This window comes from Clarias gariepinus, chromosome 17 (assembly GCF_024256425.1).
Source record: "Clarias gariepinus isolate MV-2021 ecotype Netherlands chromosome 17, CGAR_prim_01v2, whole genome shotgun sequence".
Lineage (NCBI taxonomy): Eukaryota > Metazoa > Chordata > Actinopteri > Siluriformes > Clariidae > Clarias > Clarias gariepinus.
Genome location: NC_071116.1, coordinates 4550592 through 4572984, shown reverse-complemented (window position 1 = coordinate 4572984; position 22393 = coordinate 4550592). Strand labels below are relative to the sequence as shown.

Genomic DNA, 22393 nt, shown 5'->3' with positions numbered 1-22393 from the left:
AATCTTGACACTCCCTGGATTGTCGTCTTTTAAAGTCGTTTATACGAGTAGACGTCTGAGGAAGATCTGCAGGAGCTAGCGTAAAAAAAATTACATACTACATACTGCGGGCTAGTGTTAATAATAGTAAAAATAAAAATAAACGTTTTATGTTTACGGCAAAAAAAGCAAAACATATCTAGTGTTTTATCATCTCGCGCAGCGTACGAGATATTTTCGCTGATGATTTCGTTTGGTGTATCGACACATCGCTGCGACTGCCGAGACGCCGCCAACTCGCATTTATCTGTCTTAGCAACAAATCCAACTCGCTTAACGCTGTGGCCCCTTTAAGGATTTTAAAGATGAACTCTGTAAGCTAGCTGCAGTAAGGCTCTGAGACGTGTTACAGCGATTTCTCCCCAGGAGTTTGCTTTGAGTAATACACAGACAGGGAAATGTGTGTGGAGTTAATAGGAGCGGGCTGGTGAGGGACAGCGCGACTGCCTAAGCCCCTCTGCTTTGTTCCCACATTGCAAGGTTAACGATTTTCCGTCCTGGGTGGCTGAATTAGAATTCAGCTCCCGTCCTCGGCACTGAGACGCTGTCTGCTGCCTTCCCAGCAGCCCCGGCGCACGGTGACAGGGAGATGGATGATATCTGCAGCATGGGCCGCTCTGCTCGGGAGGAGGGGGAGAGGGTGCACTGAGTGCACTCTCTCTCTCTCTCTCTTACACACACACACACTTTTACACACACACACACACACACAAGTTGTGCACACACACAGCCAGACAGTCACATATATGACAGCAGAAACACATGCACACTGTCATACACACATGAAAGCACACACATACAGATGCAAAGACGCAAAGCAGAACGGACAGTTGTGCGTTTTTGATGTAGATGCAAGTGCACACATGACAGCGTGGACACACACACACACACACACACACAAAAACAGCAACAACATGCACTCACAACACAGCATGATGCATTTGAATGCAGGTACATGTCTAATTCAGGTGCACACACACACACACACACACTTAAATACAATTAAGCACACAGTGTGCAATACAGTGGAGTATAGATTGTTTATTAAGACACACACACTTATTAGAATGTATGCACCACAAAGAACAGTGTTTATTAGCACACACACACACACACACATACTCACACACACACACACGTTAGGACGTTACATACTATACACAGGGTGCTACATTCCTGTATATACCATAAAGTAATGCGCACACACACACACACACACACACACACACACACACAAGCAGGTATCATCTACGCTTTCGGAATTACAAGTACATGTACATTCTGCTTGTGTGTGTATAAGCAGATATATAACACGTACATGATATTAAAACACAAATACAAATTGGGAAAGATTAAATATTGGCACCCAACAAGGTGTGTATTTGTGTTTTAATATCATGTACATGTTATATATCTGCTTATATACACTTTGGAAAATTAACACTAAACTGAACCTTTATGTATGATGCTTTACAGTATTTTACACTTCTATATACTGTACATAAAGACACTGATTAAAGGTAAAAACAATACAGTTTAGTACATTAACTCCTAAACATAGATAGTTCTTTCAATTACCATAAGTAATTGACCATAAGTAATCAAGTACCATAAGGTTCAGACTTCACAAGGTGAAAATGCACTTGATCGAACTGTGCAACAATTTAATTAACAAATTAAAAGCAAAGTAACATTTTGTCACGATGAACACCATTTTCCTCAAATTTTCCCCCAAAAACCTTTGTGGTTTATACGTCTGAGAGGACAGACATATAAACCACAGCAAACTAAAAATACCAAACAACACATCGACACATCAGAAGAGACGAAGGATCGTTTCCAATTTACTTTATTGATCATTTTGCAGTTTCAAAGGTACAGTTACATTGAATTAAATACTGTCGTTATCATTGTTATCAACTTCAGCTTTATTAGCGAACAGTACCAGTCAAAAGTTTGGCCACAATTTTGGATTTATTTTCTACATTCTAGAACAATACTGGATTTGTTTTTGTTTTTTTCGAAACTATAAAATAACACAAATGGTTTTATGTAATTAGGTTAATTACAGACACGAAGGTCAGCTGTTCAGAAAAGAAAAACTCACCAAAACCTACCTCTGCTGCAGAGAAGAAGTTCATTTAGACTTACCAGCTTCAGAAATCAGCAATTAACAAACAGATTAGAGGCGTTATGAAGCTTTACAGATCATAAGTAGCAGATACATCTCAATATCAACTGTTTAAATTTATGAGATTATTGCATGTTTTAATGCCTCCAAATTGTTTTACACTGTAGAAAAATATAAAAATCAGGAACGACCATGGAATTTGAAGGGGTGTCAAAACTTTTGACTGGTAGCTACTATTCAAAAAGAAAGAAAAAAAAAGACAGATTTATAGTTGTACTTACCTAATGAATTTATGTTTAGACTTTGTGAGCAAGTATTTATATCTTAGTCTTTACAAGGATAGGAATATTTTTGACCTTGTTGGGACACTTGGCTGGTCCTCGATAGACAGTCCTCACAATGAGAGTAAAACAACAGTGTGTGTGTGGGTGTGTGTGTGTTTGTGTGTATGAGGGGGTACACGGGATGCTTTTTTTTGTCTTAGATCACCAAATGTCCCTACAAGAATAAAAATATCAAACAAATTTGTGGACATTTGCAGGGACGTTTATTTCGTCAGGTCCTCACTAGACTAGCAAGATGTGTGTAAACATATATATGAGTGTCATTTTTTGTTTAGTATTTGAAAATAAAAACCTGCTTGATTTGTCAATAAGGTCGGGGTTTAATTTAATATCGCTGAGCTGCGATGATGATGATGATGATCTCGGGGGGAAGTTCCTCATAAGGATAGTAAGACAAATGCGTGTGTGTTTCTGAGATGCTGAACTCGACCACCTCTTGCCTTCTGTTTGATATGATGAATATACTCATGTGTGTCTGAGTGTGACTGTGATGCAGAACTTACCAGCTGTGCCTTCCCTACTGCCAACACACACACACACACACACACACACACACAAAACCTCTACCACGTGACGCACACTGCCGCAGGTGAAAGCGGTAGAGCCGCATGACTTATGCATGGCTGCAGTGGAAAAGCCTTTACGTCACTCAGATCGACTTCCGAGGAAAGTCGCAGACTTTATGAGGACGAACTGCACCAACTGAATTCTTCATCATCACTTAAAGTCGACCGGATCTGGAGAATACATAAAAAATTTTTTTTTTTCAAAACCTAATAAATAAAAACCACCATCATAGCTTTTTGTGTGTAAAAATACTATATTCATACTATCTTTTTTTTTTTTTTTACATTTTATTTTCCTATTACACAATAAAGCTTTGCATAAACTGATGCTTTAATATCTTTACAAGGACGATGTTAGCATTATTAATATAACAAATTTTTCCTTTTTTTTTTTTTTTTTGTAAAACAGCACCAGGACCAGACAGATGTCCTTACAAAGTCAGATGTATATTTATTTATTTATGATAAAATATATGCATGCACACACCCATACCCATTTTTGCATTTGTATCCTTCACTCTCACAAAAACTCACACACTTCCATTACAGAGAACCTTTTTATTTATTTATTCATTTTTTTTACCTGTATGCTGCACAAGGTGACTTCTTAACTTTTTACTCCTGAAAAAAAAGAAAAAAGAGGAGCACGACATGAGTTAATGAGACAATAACACGAAAAGGCAGCTCTGAGGGTGTGTGTGTGTGTGTGTGTGTGTTTTCTCAGAGTTCACTTGAGGATGCAGGAAAGCAGATGTACGAGTTTTTCCCTGCCAAAGCTCTCTGTGAGCGCTAGTACAAAGGAAGACCGCAAGCTGTGTATTGTAGGTATGTGTGTGTGTATGTGTGTGTGTGTGTGTGTGAGACACACTCTCTTTCCCCTCACAGAACAGCTTCACTAAAGTTCCCACGTTCAGCTGCCAATCACACACCGGTCACACTCGATTTACACAACCACAAACACGGCTTCGCTCGAGGGAAGGTTTCAGCGATATAGTCGGTTGTTCGGTGTGTGTGTGTATGTGTTATGTGAGCGAGCGTCTGCAGCGCAACGTTTGGGGCCGGTGCACCTGCGGAGCATGTTGCCGTTGGCCGGTGACGCCAGCTGTGGGTCGTATCGAAGCTGTGGCCGCTGGAAAGGCCGAGCTGTGAGACAGAGCCTCATTATCCTCTACAGTGAGAGAGAGAGAGAAAAAAAAAAAGCCAGTCGCGGTTCAATAACTCCGACCAGATAGCACGTTTCCCTGGCAACACCTCCGAAGCAGCTCTGCAGAGATCCCAGAGAGAGAGAAAGAGAGAGAGAGAGAGAAAGGGGGAGGGCGGACACGAGGAAGGAAGGAAGGAAGGAAGGAAGGAGAAGACCTAGACGGCACTGGAGTGGGTGACACTTGTGCTCAGCACAAACAATAAAAACTGTTAACACACACAAACAGAAGTCTAGTCCAAGCCATACACACGCTTTTACACACACATACACACACTTCTTAACCGAGTCATTTGGGTGAACAGCGTTGCGATGATGCATGTTAGCATGATAACATGAACTAACAGCTGAACCAGGAGTCTTCGGAAGCGAAAACAGGTTCCACATGGTCCATTATTGTGACGTCCACGAGTTCGGGAGTCAACTTTCTACTTCCGTCAGTCTGCCTTCAAATCGTTCTATGTCTATCGCTACAGGTATGGAGGCGTGTCCTCTGTGTCTATCACTACAATGAAGAGAATGTGACCAATGTGTCCATCAATACAGTGAAGATGTGACCTATGTGTCCATCAAAGCAGTGAAGAAGCTGTGTCCTCTGCATATATTAGTATGGTGAAGGAGACATGTCCTCTGGATCTAACAATACAGTGAAGGAGAAATGTCCTCCTTTGTCTCTCACTTCAGTAAAAGAGGCGTGTTCTCTGCATCTATCAGTATGGTGAAGGAGGTGTGTCCTCTGTGTCCATCAATACAATGAAGGAAATGTGTCCTCAGTGTCCATCAATACAGTAAAGGAGGCATGTCCTCTATTGTCTATCAATTTAGTAAAGGAAGTGTGTCCTCTGCATCTAGCAATACAGTGAAGGAGTGTTGTCTGAGTTTATCAGTATGGTGAGGGAGATGTGTCTTCTGTGTCTATCACTATAGTAAAAGAGGCATGTCCTCTACATGTATCAGTACAGTGAAGGAGGTGTGTCCTCTGTGTCCATCAATACAGTGAAGGAGGTGTGTCCTCTGTGTCCATCAGTACAGTAAAGAAGGTGTGTCCTTTGCATCTATCAGTACAGTAAAGGAGGTGTGTCCGCTTTGTCTATCACTACAGTAAAGGAGATGTATTCTCTGAATTTAACACTACATTGAAGGAGATGTATGCTTTACGTCCACCAAAACAGTGAAAAAGTGTGTCCTGTGTGTCTATTAGTACATTGAAGGAGGTGTGTCCTCTGAATCTAACACTATACTAAGGGGACGTTTCTTCTGTCTCCATCAATAGAGTCAAACTGTGTGTTCTCTGTGTCTGTCAGTATGGTAAGGGAGGTGTGTCCTCTGAATCTAACAATACAGTGAAGTAGACATGTCCTCTGTGTCCACCAATACAGTAAAAATCTGTGTCTTATGTGTCTGTCAGTACAGCAAAGGAGGCGGGTCCTCTAAATCTAACACTACAGTAAAGGAGATGTGTCCTCTGTGTCCACTAATACAGTGAAAATGTGTGTCCTCTGTGTCTGTCAGTATGGTGAAGGACGTGTGTCCTCTGTGTCTACCAGAAAAGGGGTAGAGCCATGTATTCTGAGTTTATCAGTAAGTTGAAGGAGGCATGTCCTCTGTGTGTATATTTACAGTGAAGGTGTGTCCTCTCTGTCCCCAAGTACAGTAAATAAGGTGTGTCCCCTATGTCTGTCTTAACACAGAAGGTGGAGTGTCCTCCAAGTCTGTCTTTACAGCAAAGGAGGCATGTATTTGGTGTGTATCTTAACAGTGAAGGTGGCATGTCTTCTATTTCTGTCTTTACAGTGAAGGAGGCATGTCCTCTATGTTTTTCTTTACAGTAAAAGAGGTGCATCCTCTGCGCCTACAAGTAGAGTAAAGGAGGTGTGTCCTCTGTGCCAGTTTCGCGCTTCTGCATCAAGTCTACACAAAGCTGACGCCACAGGTTACAGAAGTTGCCTCCGCCATTGTGTGCGTTTATACTTGCACTGGTGTGTCTCTCTGGGTCCCTCTGCAATTACACCACCAAACCACTAGTTGGCAGTGGGGTTTTTATGTTATTTTAGGTCTCTTCGCCAAACTCTGGCAAGCTTTTTTGGTGTACAACAAACAATGATTAATGGTCTACTTGGAGCTTCAGCTAATAGAGTTTTACTGCTTTTAGTGAAACAGAAAACAGAGAAGACATCAGAGGAGGAGGAGGTCAGGACGACTTTCAACTCAATTCAAAGATGGACACATAGAACGTGTTGTTGCACTGTGGACTAATCACAATTGTTGCGGTCTGCATCGCCGCGACGTGTTAGTTATAATTCTGGGAAGGTGCACGTCAGGCAGTACCTACAGTATGCAAGACCTACAGTGTACACTTGTACACAAAAGAATAAATCAGGTTTTAGTCTCAGTTACAAGGGCGTGGCCTTTGTGTCTATCAGTAGTAGTATTAACGAAGACATGTCCTTGAACTTATTGAAGAATACTGTAAAGCATCAAATCGTTTTTAAAATCTGCTCTTCAAATGCACAACCTTGTCACGCACCGCACACTAACTGCAGAGCTATTGGCAAAACCCGTTATGGCAGTGCTCTCGTAAACGATCCTAATGTTTCCGCGTAAGCCCAGCATGCTTTCTTTATGGTTGGTGCAAATCTGTGAACATAAAGTGGATGTTTGACTTTGGATTGGGACGAAGTCCAATTCTGATTTAAACACACAATCTGTGATTGTGTTCAGGTGACTGTCTGGCCTCCCGCTGCAGTGTCTGGAAACTCAGACATCAGGCTCCCCGCTCTCTCTTTTCCCCCGCCTCCTTCTTGAGCAACACACACACACGCACTCACCGCTGGTTACTCAGATTTGGCTTGATAAGACTTCGGCAAAGTCTGACGTTAACGCGAGCGTCGATCGATAGGAAAAACAAGGCTGTAATCCTCCGAATCTGGACGCCGTCTCAAACTCTTAATCTACTTTCAGCATGTTTCACATGCACAGATGTTAAGTAGTTTTTTTTTCAGGGACACGAGCTCTTTCTTTACCCCCTCCCCGCCTGCGACAGACCGCTTTAATATAAAGTCTACCACCGTCAGCCTTTATCGCTTGACATTTAACAGAATTTTTTCACGACGATCGTCGAGACAGACGAGACGGCCGAGCAGAACGAGCGTCGTGTGCCATATTTTCCACAGAACGAACCCCCCCCCCCAAAAAAAAAACAGAAGCGGCTTTAATTTCAAACAAATTGCTTTAAATCAGTGTGGCATGAATGCTCATTATAGTGAATTGCTGATTTTTACAAATTAGGAGTCTTTTTTTTTTTTTTGCATTCCAGCGGTTTGTTTTACTTTTGTTACCGGACTGCAGGAATGTTAAATGATTATTTCCTGAACGAAGTCGAGCCTGACGCGAGTGATGTGAACTCGAGGTAAAGCCATATCATGAAAAATAAGTGACCGTGACAAGATGATAAACGCTAATGTCCTTCCTCTGGTGCGGGGGAGGGGTGTTGGGGGTGGGGGGCGGACAAAACTTACTAGAGAATATTACTTTTTTTTTCTTCTTTAAAAAAAAAAAACACCTGCTCTATGATTTATTAGTGAGCACAGTACGCTAATCAAGCAGATGAAAGCTGAAATAAATGTGCGAGGATGACAGACACTCCCTCATAATAAAGTCACATAAATGAAACATGAGTTAGTTAGGAGGCATGGGTAAAGCAAGCGGTACAAATCAGTGTTTAAAAAGCTTTCCTTTTCCCATTTAAAGTAGGTGATTATCATGCCATCAGCACTTGAACCTCTTTATGAAAAGAACTTTATGTGTGTGTGTGCCTTCATCTCTGTCTAGTGCGTAAAACAAACCGATACACGCAAATGATATGCCAATGTGTTTCAGACTAAATATTACAAAGAAGCGGAGTGAGGCTCTCTGTTTGTGTGTGTGTGTGTGTGGAGCTCACCAGACCCTTTAAAACACATCAATCCATTTATTAAACATTTTTTTTTCATTTGCGGTAGCGCCACATCCTCTGTACTCAGCTCTGGAGGGGGGTCGAATATTTATAGGACTATTCAGATGAGCTCCGAAAAGCGTGCTGTGTGTGTGTGTGTGTGTTGTTGGGGGTAGGGAGAGCAGTGAATTTCATCATTGCCTTGGCGCTGCCAGGCTTCGGCAAGTGTCAGACAGATTCTAATAAAAGTGTCTGGCCCCACGGTGGGCACCGGGCTGGCGCTTGCCGTGCCGCGGCTGACTGCTTGGTATGCGCGGAGCATGGCAGCGCTTCAGCTGTTGCTGGGGGCTCCGTGGTAAAGAGTCACACTGATTAGTTGGCATCGGCCATTGTTCGGTGCGAGACCAAACGGGGGGAGAAAATACAATTAGAGCCAGAGAGAGAGAGAGAGAGAGAGAGACAGTGTCTGAGGGGAAAGCGATTGTTTTTAGAAAACAGCATTTCTAATGTGTGTAATTTAGCAAAATTAGATTTTTTTTAAAAGTTGAACACTCCAGGGAGGATGTAACAAAATTAGTCGTAACACTTAATGAGTTCAGTTCACGGAGGAGGAAAAAAAAAGAAAGAAAGGAAGGATGAAGAAGAGCGAGCCGTACTGTACCGAGTGAACCCGGACTACTGCAGGTCTGCTGTTAAATGTCAGGCCACCTTTCCAGCCGGCGCGGATTGCCTGGGTGGCATTAGAGAAATTAATCTGCCGTACGGTTCTGAAAGTCTGCGGTGATATTATGAGACGAAAAGGTGTGTGTGTGTGTGTGGATTTAATTAAGCTGCAGAAACTGTACCGGGAGTCAGACTTTCTGTTAGTGAGGGGAAAAAAAAACAAAAAAAACTGATGAGCAATGAGCATGTGTTTACTCAATATGTGAAACTCTTTTGAGGACAAGGTGGTGAATAAATGAAGGAACACGAGGAGCGACAAGGGTAATTGATTGAGGACTAAAGGATGAACTCGATGCCTGGACGTTTATTTTATTGTAAGAATTTAATATCATTTTAATATCGAACACGAACCTCCTTTTCAAGCTCTCGGTTTTGTTTTTTACTTTTTTTATCCCGCTAGAAGTCAATGATATTCGTTGCGCCTTCGTTAAGAAAATCGTTAAAGGACTAGTTTCTTATTGAGTCGGAATGGCGACTAGATGACATGTTAGTAGTCTACGCACCTTGACGCACATTAAGTATTTTATTGGCGTTGAGTAACGGAGGTCTGACGACACAGTGTGCTGCCTAGTGGCCTGTTAAGGGAAAAACACATCAACAGCTGAACAAGTTTGACAAAAAGAAATATCTTTATTATTGTAATCTTTTTTCTTTTTTTTTTGCAAACTTTGATGTAACAGCCTCGACAAGCGGAACACAGATTCACTACAGAACATGCGGCGCGCCGTGAGCTGCGTGGAAAAGGGAAAAAAAAAAACGAAGAAAGGCGTTGTCTAGACAGCAAACTGCTGTAACAGCAGCTTCCCAGACAGGTCTGTCTGTCTAACTGCTGCACCGCACCGTCCACCCTGCTCCGGTTTAGTCCCTGTTCCTACGGCGCGATCCGGCGTCCTTCCTGTGTCTTCCTGTCCTCGGGAGGAAAGTTCGGGGATCTGAGTCGCTCTTGCCCTCCGCCCAGGTCCCAAGAGCCTAACCCGTGATTTTGCATTCACTCAGCTCACAAGTTAGGGTCTCAGGGAACAGGAGAAGTACAGCATGGTCCGAAGAGGTGCAGGGGTTAGAGTGTGTGAGGGGCGGGAAAGAACCAGGATAATGTCTCTGTCTTCTTGTCTATCACACACACACACACGCACACACACACACACAAGCACAAATACACACACTCTCTTTCCTGTGTGGCTGCTCTTTGTTCAGCGTCCGGCTCTGTTCGTGTCGGCGGGCCAAAGCTCTGTCTGGTACCGGTTCAACAACACCGGCCCTCTGCAGACGGATCAAGATATAAAAACACACACAACCACACACACACACTCTCTCTCCCCCCCCCTCCTATCCACCCTGATATTTCACCAGATAACTTGTCCTGCATTCCGCGTTATTCGCTACGATCCGAACGCTGACCCTACCGGACGAAAGCAGAGGACGAGGCAACGAGTCCGATAAAACAAACGAGTTTAAAAAAGGGAAAAAAAAGAAGACGCCTTTCAGACTTTTTCATCTCACCATCAAAAATGCAGCGGCGAGTCCAAGGCACCCTGCTCTGCTCTAACTAGCTTTTGTTGGCTGAGGTAAGCCCCCAGTCAGACGGTCAGTCTCTCTCTCTTTCTTTCTCTCTCTCTTCTTTGTCTTCAGAGTCACAGTACTGGTGTGCATCTCTCACCTTGCTGATCTGCTGCGAGCGTCGCTGAATGGAAAGGCAGAGGTGCAGCTCAGACACGGAGAAAAAAGGGGGAAGGACTCGGGATTCGCGCCTCTGGCAAACGATACGGTGTCGGCAAAAAAAAAAAAAAAAAAGGAAGAAAAAAGTGTGAGACGCTGAGCGGCGGCGGCTGCAGTTTCTCCTCTGCTCCCCCTTACACCCCCTCCAACCTGCACTCATTTAACTCAGACACGCAGCCACTGCGACACCCCCCCACCACCCCCACCTCTCCCTTCTTTTACGACAGTGGTGCGCTCCGCTCCGGACCGAAGTTGTCATTCAGATGTGATCGCCGGATCGATCGGTGGAGACGCGGCAGAGCCGGCTTTCTCACCGTCTTCTCGCTGGTCCCAACATCAGACCGGCCCCGGCATCAATTTCAAAAGCACACGCGCCAGCCTGAAATGTCGTTTTTATTTTTTTCCCTAGCCACGCTTGCATACAAACACATGCACACACACACACATACATACACCACTACCAACCAGACTCCTCCCCCCCACAAACAATCAGCCAGCATCCTCCTCCTCCTCCTCGAGGGAATATGGAATGAGCGGACGCTGCCGGAAATGAGAACGGCTCGACACGCGCCTTAAACGACCCCTCCTCCCTGTCGCCCCTCTCTCTCTCGCGCGCACGGGCATGCCGTCTGAGCCGACGCGTATGATTTGTCGTTTCAGAGTAGCGGTATAAGGTAAGAGGAACGAGCAAGCGAGAGAGAGAGAGAAGGTGAGCGAGCTATCCCAAACAGAGGCAGGTCACTGAGGTGGGACAGGAGTGTGTGAGGTGAGGAGGCAGTCGTCTACCTACCTCCTACCGTCTACCCCGTCATCTCCTCTCCACCCCCCACCCCATCACACCACCACCACCACCACCATCAGCGCAATCTCTCTCTCTCTCTCTGTCTCTCTCTCTCATTTCATACACACTCTCTCTCCTGCACCCCAATACCGGAAACGGTCACTCGCTTACCCCCCTCCCCTTTTCACCTAAAAAAAAAAAAAATAAATAAATACCCGTCTGGATCATTTCCCCCAGCGACCGCCTCCCTCTCCCCCCTTCTCCTCCTTTCTTCCTCTCCTCCTTTCATTCCTCTCCTCCAGGTCGCCGCACCTGTCTGGCGTAGAGTCTCTCCAGCGCCTCGTGTGTCTGAGATCCGGTCGGCAGCAGCGTGCCGCGCTGAGCCGCCCTCCCTCTCTTCTCCTCTCGCTATCTCTCTCTCTCTCTCCCTCTCTCTCCGTCTCATTCGCTCCATCTCGACTGCTGCAAAGCCTTCCTCCTGCAATGATCAATCCCTTCCTTTAGGGAAAAAAAAAAGGTCTCGCAAAATGCATGCACGTACACAAGACGCACAGCCTGCACAGCGCAATGCCACCACACACACACACTCAGGAGGTGTGTAAGATTACATTACTAGAAGCACAATAAAAAATAATTAATTAAAAAAGCAACAAAGTGCTGAGATCCTATCTATCTGCAATCTACTGAAAAAGTATTTTTGGATAATCCAGGACTTTACAAATTTGTATAAAATATCAAAAAAGAAATTTGTGAAAAGCATATGGTTTTACTTGATCCTTTATTCGAAACGTTCAGAAATGAACTGATCCGCCTCTGGGAAGCGTAACTTTTCTTCACACAGAGCGCAGTGCCACGTGACAAAACCACTGCAGTTCATCAAACAACACTTAAGAAAAAAACAAAAAAACAAACAAAAAAATTGCTCGAAAAATCCTTCAGCCACTGGTGTGGTTTTTTTTTCTTTTCTTTTTTTCCCCCTTCAAGAAAAAAACCGAGCAGTCAGTCGTGGAGTCTGAATCAATTCTCCGGGGAGCAGACACATTTGATGAGATTGGATGATGGTTGATTTATCTGTCTGGGAGCGCTTCAGGACGGCCCCGTCTTAATCTCACAACCTGTGACCTTCTCTCGCGGCTCCCTGTGGCGTGGATGGGGGTCGCGACCCTTTTCGCTGACAGCCGGTCATTGATTATGTGCTTAATGCAAACGCCGCTGCATTGCAGAGCCTCGCACTTTCTCTCTCACACACACACACACTCTGAAAGGGCTGTGGTTCTGCAAGGGAACTTCGGCGATATGAAAGCTATGCTAAAGATGAAGAAGGGTGGCAAAGTGTGTGTGTGTGTGTTGTGGTGTGCAGCCGCAAGGGCTGGTGAAATCAGCAGAGAAACCTTGAAGGAGTGATGGTGATCAATCAACTCTATTACGGCTCTGGCAGCGTCTGGGCCGGTGGCCAAGCCCACGCACACACGGGCCGTCAGCAGAGGGCCGCCGTCTCACACACGAATACCATCCAGACAATAAAGCGCGCACGCACACACACATTAACGGCGACTATTAACCCGAGAGCGAACGTGTAAACACACGCATACTCGCGCTGAGACTCGAGGTGCTCAGCTCAGCGCCATTTTGTCGATAAAAAGAGCGTTCTCGCAGCGAGAGTCAACACGTTTCTTCACACACAAGGTTGCTACTATTATTAAGGGAAAAAATTTAAAAATGAGTGCTAATTGCTAATACACTCGATGGTGGGAAACTCTCCAGACTATTTGTTTAAAACGTTCACAGCTATCGTCATACGTCTACTTTTTATAGCAAGACCAAGAAGCTGAGATCTGTTTTTTTTTTCTTGTATCTTTTCTTATTTAAGAACTGACTTTGGTCGCTAAATGTTATAAATCAAAATATATATAAAAAAAACACATTGTGCATCGAGTTTTAAAACCATGCATCAATATCATAATAATATAAAAATATACATTTTGAATGGATGAAAGGCTTATGATGTCTGTATTGTTTATGTTATTGTTTCAAATTGTCAATATTTACATTGAATGAGTGAAACAGAGCGCAGGTATTATCTTAAAATCTGGAATAATCTAATGATGAAGGAAATTCTACAACTTTGATGATCAAGTGTATACACAGTATATATGTCCGTGATTATATGTGTAGCTCATTTAGATTCGCTTTTAAAATCATAAAGACGACGCTCATGTGTCATCTAAGTGGACTCTAATGTGACCTGACACGAGAGCTCGAAAAGACGAGACGCGCCAGGAAACGTTCTCCGTTTTACCGACATCTATCCGATCTAAACGCGAGCAGGAGAAAGACGTTTTTTTTTTTAGACATCAATGTGATCGTTAATTTAACAAAGGCTACTATAACGTTAAAGAATAACCTGTAAGAAATTAGCAGATGAATGAATGAACAAATGAATGTATACACACACACACGCAGACACAGAGAGAACAGCATTAATGACTATCGTGCCTGGTCCCTGTAGATGACGGTCCGGTCTGCAGCCACTGATCGATCCCATCGATTCGTCCCAGAGGTCGAAGGTCACGGGTGTATTGATGGGAGAAAGTGCTTTACGCAGCAAAGGCCAGTCCTGACTCCAGACAGATCGATGACGTCTTAGTCACGTACATCGCATGTGTATTTATTTGCAGTCAAATAATAGGATTCAGGCATTTTATTACCGCGGCGCTTCTCCACGCGGCGTATCGCAGTGAGCAGCTTGGATGAAAACAAAAACGCTCGCTCGCTTCCGGGAGACTTTTCCACCAGCAGTGATGCTCAGGTCACGTTCACGGACTTGAATGGGTGAAGGGCAGCAGGCTAAGTGTTCAATTACACACACGCAGACGCACGCAAACTAACAATCAATTCCATATGAGAATGTGCGACAGATTCACTGCACCTACATCCGTGTTGAAGAACCGCTCATGTACTGTATACGAGGAAAACGAAAAAAAATAAATAAATAAATCAGTGACGCTTTAAAAGCTTTACACGTTCTGCCACGTTTCTGTACGTGGAACCGATCAATCAGACTAAAGCGATCGATTCCTTATACGTTCTCCTGAAGCATTTTTCAGCATTTTAAGACACATGATGCTTTTCTTTTTTTGTCCAGGCTCTGTTTTGGTTTTACAGTATTATATTTAAAGATGATTACAGGAGAAAAGTAAAGCATGGAAGGTGAAATGGCATCAGGAAGGAGGGATGAGGAAAGTGAGCTGAGTCACTAGAACTTTCACAACAGGAAACAGCAGTGACAAGAAAAGTGAACGTCTGACAACGTCGCAAATAAAAACAGATCAACAACCAGAAGTGTAGAATTGTAGCTACGTTCTGATCTATAGGAGAAAAAACATCATATTATGATCATTTTCTATATTTCTATTTCTATTTTCCTTTTTTTAAATTTCTTTATTTAATCAAAAACATTTATTTACTAAACTTTTTTTCTATATTAAAATTTTAAAATCTATATAAAAATATTTATTTTAAGACTTTTTACATTTATTTCAAAAAGTTTTATCCAATTAAAGTTCATGGTTAAAAAACTATATTAAAAAGATTTCTAGATGTGTTTTAATTTATCACAATATTGACATTATATGATCATATTAAAAATATTTTAGGAAATCTGATAATTTAGGTATAAATAAACTGCATTTGGTAAGAACTAGAAAGACCTGAATGTATAGAATATTGAACAGGATTTTCCCATTTCAATATTTTTTTTTTATTTAAAAAATAAAACAATTTAAAACATTTAGAATTTAAGAATGAATCAGTGTCCTGTTTACTCTTACATGAAAGTTATAACAATTATGAATTGTTTCACATTTTCATTCGAAAGATGTTTTCACTTCACCGTGAACTCAATAAACTGTTTATTATTTTCAAGTCCAAATCTGTCTAGTGAAAAGTAGAATTGTCTTTATTTTTCCCTTTTTTTCTTTGACATGGACTCCTGTATGCTATTAAATCCTCATTAAGATCCGAGGCTATTTGTTTGCATACACTTGAGGGATGCGGAGTCTAGGAGGCCGACGGTGGAGTGAAACAAGAGTGTCTTCTTCCCTGCCCTATCTAATCCCGTAATTTATTTGTTCAGCTATCACATAAATCGAAGCCCAGCTGTAACCAATGAGTTGTAGCTCGGCCCGGCCGCGCCAGCTGGATCTGATTCTGCTGAGGCGGCTGGATTTCTCTGACACGCTTCGCTCTGCTACATCTGGAGGAACCATTGGGGTTCAGGGGGTGAGGACAAAAAAAAACTGTTTTTTAAAACAAACTCCTGCACGTTCACTTTTCAGTGTCTGCCTAGCTTTAGGCTTTAAGCAGAAGTTGTTTCTCTTTTTTAAAAGGGAAAAAAAAAGTTAAGACAAGGGATTAGTGGTTTGTCAGCAGTTATCAGTGTTTCCACAGCAAAAAGACTCAGGAAGGAAAAAAAAAAATCCTGAACTAAAAAAACTTTCCAACCATCTGATTTTATTTTGGAAAAAGATCCGGGATGATGGACGGAACAGCTGAGCCGGGGTTCAGAGTGGAGGGAGTTAGACGCAAAGCCAGGGATTCAGCGCTTCTTCTATCATGCAGCACGTCCTCAGTCTGATCAGCGTCACGATTTAAAGAAACGCCAGAATTCAAGCAATACAAACTAACTTGCATGTGTGCAAAAAAAGAAAGAAAGAAAGAAAGAAAGAAAGAAAATATTATAATAATACAGAAGGCTTGGTTCCTGTTTATCTGAAAATGTTACAACATATAAAAAGTCAACCAAAAAAATCGACTTTTTACAACTTACAAAAGTTGAAAAGATGTTGGGATGGGCAAGATGGCAAAAAGTTCCTGTCGGCATCATTTCAACAAATTAATTATTAAAGCAATTGACACTGAAGAGCATCAAACGAGGCCCAGGTGAAAAGTTTCCTGAAAAGTGTGAGGTCAGTCTAAGAGGTGGAAGAAATACAGAAAATTCAAGCAAGTTGGACTTAATGCTAGATGACATCTTCATTGTGGATATCACCGTGTCCGTGGTACAAAGTAAATCAAATTCGCCTGTGCAGAAAAAAAAAGATGTGCGATATTAATATGTGCAATAGATGCAACACTGTGCAATATCACTGATATTTATTTGATTATACCAATTCTTGTTTTCTTTTTTGTGTGCTGTATGTGCGTATGTGTGTTGTTTTGATCTCTGGAAGCTTCTGTCACCAAAACAAATTCCTTGTATGTGCTTTGTCTGTACTTGGCAATTAAGCTCTTTCTGATTCTGGTTCTTAATGAATCAAGCCTGCATTAACACCCCAGGCCGTTTGTTTGTGTTTCAATTAATTAATAGCAGTTATAGAAACACACAGCAACATAAATCTACAATAAAAAATAAGTTTGACTTAATCCGGAAGAGAGAATACGCTGTGGATGTAAATCTCCTGAGGCTTTTCCTCAGACAGTTCCAGGAGAAACCTAGTCACTATGCAGCCGAGGATTCCAGCAATTTAATATTTAATATTTAATATATATATATAATGTTCACAAGGCATCCTTAATTTTTTGTAACGGATCTACGCACGAATTTCCGCATCAGCTTCGCCGATCCCTCCTCAGATCCAATTCATATTCGTAATCGCGTTTCTGCCGCCCGGGCTTCGAGTCAAAACAGACATTTATACGACGTCTCAGCGTCCTGATGAATGATTCTCAGTGACTCACGCTCCTAAATCAATTGCGCTGACGTCGACAGGTTTTGCTTCATGACGGTGAAGTGAAAACCGCACGGCGGGGTTTCAGAACCTCCTCCGTGTTTTCCTCCGCTCTCCGGTCGGCTCGAATGTGCTTTACAAGCAGTGGCGTGCGGCCAAAGCAACCCAGTGTCCTCGTTCTGCAGAGACAGCGCCCGTGTCGTGCTGAGCGGGAAAGCAAGAGAGAGAGAGAGAGAGAGAGAGGAACTCGGGTCCGGGAACGAGCCGTTCTGTACGCCTGAACGCATGCTGCAGAAGATACTTAGTTTTTTCCTCAGAGTGACATAAAACCGTGTATATATATATCAAAGACGGAATGCACTGCGAAGACCGTAACACAGAGACCTCTCGCATATGGTACAGTTCCAGCTTTGCGTTCTGTGCGCCGGGCCTGGGTCTGGATTCTGTCTGTAAATCACTGGTTTGGAGAGCTGGGTAAAATGTCAAGGCCTGGTGGGATGAAGGAAGCCTTCACTGAGTCTATGCAAACACACCAGGCAGTGAAGGATGAAAATGACTCCCTCATGTAAGCTGGATCGTGTGTGCGCGCGCTGATATCCTAACCTAATTTCATCATGGTTTGCAGTATTATTATTATTATCATTATTATTATTATTATTATTAATAATGATGTGTGGTCGGGTGAAAGAACGAATGAAAATGCAGTGTGGACAAAACTTGGATGAAACTAGGAAATTTCAAGAAAGTTTTTTTTTCAGTCAAATATTTCATTAGTGACGCATCATTGTGATCGCTGAAACACACACACACACACACATACAGAGAAAGACAGGCTGCAATCATGCGCCCTAATTTTACAAGTGCCTCAAGTCTGTGATGTCAAATATCAAGCATGTTAAACAGAAAAGTGCTTGATGCTCCTTTAGTCCTTTAGTTTAAACCAAGAAAAACACTACACTGCTCCGTCAAATCATTCTGTAATTTGTAGATTGATTGCACATCTCGGTTTAGCCTATTTACTTTCTGAGACGTTTTGAAAAATGGCGTAATCAAGTGAAGTAATTCACTCATGCCTGTTCATTATACCTGCAACTGTTGTCATACACGTCTCCTCGATTGCCGCAGATAATGTGTTACGGATGTTTTGGCAAAATGGGCTTTAAAAAAAAAAAAGATGAAATGTCGTGTTATCAGCGCTAGACGATTATCGAGGAAACAGGATTCAGCTTTTTTGTTTTAATTTTACATTTAGTTTAAAAGAATTTAAACAATCAAAACAGGATACTGATGCTGAAAAGTGTCTCATCTGCTATAGGTGTAGTGGCCAGTGAACTTTTTTTAATTTAAACCTTTCAATGATCTTAACAGATGAAACATGGCCAGTTTTTTCAGTTTCACATGGAAAGACATAAACCTGAAAAAGTGTATCATTCTAAAACGCCAAAACTCATAAGATATTGCAACATGATTTTGACATGGTTACGGACACTACAGATTTAAGCAACAATTTTTACAGGTCATATGCTTTCAGACGCTCACTCCAATTTTAGTATCTATACTCATAAATATGAATAATTTGCATTTTAACATAAAAAAATTTAATCAGAACCAATACTACATTTTGACTCTTGAAAAGTTAGACCTGAGTAGCTGACAGTTTAGCATCAAAAGCAGATAAAATAAAAATAGAAAAGAATCCGAAAATGTTCCAAATGGCAAAACTGAATGAGGAAAAAAATAAATGCAACATGCTGTAACAAACAAAGAAAGAAACTTTTCTTTTTTTTTTTTTTTTTACTTTTTGACAATTCTAGGAACTTTTGTTTAAAATATTTTGTTGCTGCGTGAAACCCAACACTTATACAGTAGTTTCAGCACTGCTTGCTTTACAGTACGTCTCCTTCGCTCGCTGCTTGTGTCACGTATTTTTTCCTTTTATCTTTTTTTAAAAACCCGAACATTTCATACATTAATTCTTGATTAAGATTTATAATTAAAGATTTATTTATCTGCTTACATTCAGCAGGCATTTGACAACATTTTGGAAAATTCACTCACAAATTTTCCCTGTTGTTTATTCTCTGATTTTATTGCAGTGAAATCTTTCTAACTTTCTATTTTATCCTACCGTTCTTTATTATACCGCAGTCGTATTCCACGTATTTCACTGTATATCATACTGTGTACATTTGTGTGTATGTAACAAATAAAATAGTATTTATCTGTCAATTATCTGCGAATAAGGATTAATATTATTTAAAATCTATTTAAACAGTAATACTGTTCCAGAATCAGACTGCATTGGGAAACTAATCAAAATTTAGATTTTAGTACTCGGCCAAAACATGCTAAAAAGTACAAACCTTTTCTTTGCATTTTGTGAAGCTGCTTTGAGACAATGACCATTGTTAATAGGGCTATATAAATAAAATTGATTTGAATTAAAAAGCTGATAAGTGTCTCCCTGGGTGAAAAAGCGAATTTACAAATAGGATCATACAATATAATACCATTTTTCATATTTATTGCTTCTTATCTCCTGATCCATGCTTCGTTTTTTTTGTAAATACAAAAAGCATTTATATTTTTTATCAAATAAAAAGAAACACATTTGCTGAATACAATTTCACGCCCTTTTATGCCTGTAGTGTCCGTAACGTTTTTTTTTTATTATTCAAATCTTTTAACTGTCGTTCAGATGAAACTTGAAGAATTTAGATTTCACATGAAAACACATAAACCTGAAAAAAAGTGTATTATTTTAAAATGTGCAAGTTATGCAAAATGGTTACGGACACTAGAGATTGTTTCGCCTCTTAAGCTTTTACCTAAAACAATCTCTTTTTTAACTTTTAAAGTTTTTTTTTTACAGGTAATGCAACCAATTTTATTATCATTACCCTTAAGGAAATATAAATAATTCACATTTTAAATGATTATTGTTTGAAACGAGACAGTATAACACTAAAAAATGGTCATTTTGGGGGAACATATAAAAACATCTCTTTAAAATGGCTGAAGTTAGCACCTTGAAATTTTTAGCAAAGCAATATTGGTCACTTCCATGTTGCCTAAACTTCAGAAGCAGCTTCTTTGGCCACACACACTTTTTGTATTATATGTAGAACATAAATTAAAAATGAATGGAAAATAAATAATAAAATCAGCACCAACATTGTTGTGGCCGACTTACTGTATATTTGCGCAGCTCTATGCCACTTATAGCTAGTCATAGTTAGCTCAAAATCCAAAGTCTGGGTGGGAAAAAAAAATCCGCCGTTGATAAACTGATGATGTGATAATTAAAACTAAACCAACAGCTGAACTGACACAAGTGAAACTTGTGCTACCCACCAGCCTGACGTTGCTTTACCCATAAACACAGCCTCAGATACGGTGATGAAATCCATACTGTAACTGTTCATGACAGCGGAGTTAAGCGAACCAAATATCGCAGACGGTACACCGATACTGTGCACAGGAGCAAAACTGAGAACTAACTGTAGAATGTCTCTGACCTTCAGCGCCCGATGTAAAAGATTTTTCTTCTTTATTGGATGCTTTTGAAATGTGCTTTAACCTCTGAAGGCGTGTGAACTCGGAGAAAATTACATGCCTTCAATCCAAATGCAGGTTCAGCACGGATCGAGACATAATACTACCTTTTATCATCAATGATATCACCTTCAGGATTGATGTGCAAAGAGCGTACGATAAGAAAACCACACCACGAGGGATTTTTCTTACCGCTGCAGTTCAGCCTGTGTGTTTGCGTTGTAGGTGTATTTGTATTACATTACAGCCTGTGTGTGCTGTGTACTGTACACACACATGAAGCGGCGGATTAAACCTCCAACAAAAAGAATATATATATATATATATATATATATATATATATATATATATAAATCCTGCCAAATACCACTAATTCAGAGCGTGGGCTCCCCCCCGAGAAGGGGAAAAGTTAATTAACCCGCCGCATTAAAGGAAACCGTAATGTGAATTCCGCTGTCACTTCGTATTAAGCGGTTAAGAGGCTTGTGTGCTCGCAAACTTTTTTTCCTGCATGTTTTAAAGTGTAAGCTACAAAACCCTGCACGTCCACCAATTACTTGCATAATACTTTACGTTTTTAATTCATGAATTATTTCAAGGAATGCGCCGAACGCTTATCGAGTGCACGGGATGTGTTTAGTGTGATTAATTAAACATTGTCATTTACATAAAAAAACTAAACAAAAAAAACAGAGTTGAGGTGATTTATATGGCTCAGTTAAGCTGTTGGTCTTTATGGTATTTAGTTGTGTAACTTAAACACAATCACATTATATGCAAACCACACGAATCGTTCAAGGCCGGCAGTTTTCGACTGAGTTTCTGCTAGCTTTCTAATGTTTCTAATAAGGTAGATATACTGTATGTGTTTGTAAGAAATGACAGGCCCCGCCCACCCTCTTTTTTTTCCCTAAACTTTAATACAAATCCTAATTGAAAAAAAAGCCAGAAATATAGCTTTGCATCTAGCTTTTCCATCACCAAAATACTTTGCCTAGCTTTTACATATTGTTCTTAATTCAGTACTACTAAAATAAATGAAAAAATTTAAATTCTTTTTAATGAGTTTAACGTAAAGATCTTACTTTTTTTAAAAACCGTTCTTTAAAAAACGTTTCTTTAAAAAACGTTTAAATCTTTGAAACTTTTTTTTTTTTTTTTTGTTAGTGCAGGTTTCTGTGTAGAACACGTAAGTAAGATGTGGTTCTAGGAAAATAATCCAAGTTGGGGTAGTTTGATATAATTTACCCAGATTATTTTACCATAACAGCACATATAAAAGTTATCAAAGTTTTTTTTTTCTCTTTTAACATAGCAAGTATTCCAATTTATTGATTTAGTAACAAATGATGTTCCATTTTCAACCATTTACAGTTATGTTTAACGTCTACAAAACAAGTTACTTCCTGTTATCATGTACATTACATTGTTCCCTCATCACTCGATTTTTCTTGAAGTTAATAACTTTAGCTTGTTACGTTACGGATTGACCGTAAACTATAACTCGTCCACCTTAAACAACAACACACTTTTATCTATTTATCAACATCCTTACATCGCGTTCCAAATTATTATGCAGATTGGATGTAGGTGTCATAAACATTAAATGTTTAGTTTTTAAATTAAACTCATGGATGGTATTGCGTCTAAGGGCTCTTTGGATCACTGACATGA

The 22393-nt window shown here is 40.9% G+C and overlaps 1 long non-coding RNA gene across 1 annotated transcript in view; it reads right to left on the bottom strand.

Annotated features, from left to right (window-relative positions):
* Positions 1-1877: 1877 nt before the first annotated feature.
* LOC128545407 (uncharacterized) overlaps positions 1878-22393 on the bottom strand; it is a 52453-nt gene continuing 31937 nt past the window's right edge. Inside the window, exons 3-4 of the long non-coding RNA XR_008365862.1 lie at positions 3664-3701; positions 1878-3251 (exon numbers count right to left, since the gene is read on the bottom strand). This is a non-coding gene — a long non-coding RNA (uncharacterized LOC128545407). The remainder of the gene's footprint in view (positions 3252-3663; positions 3702-22393) is intronic.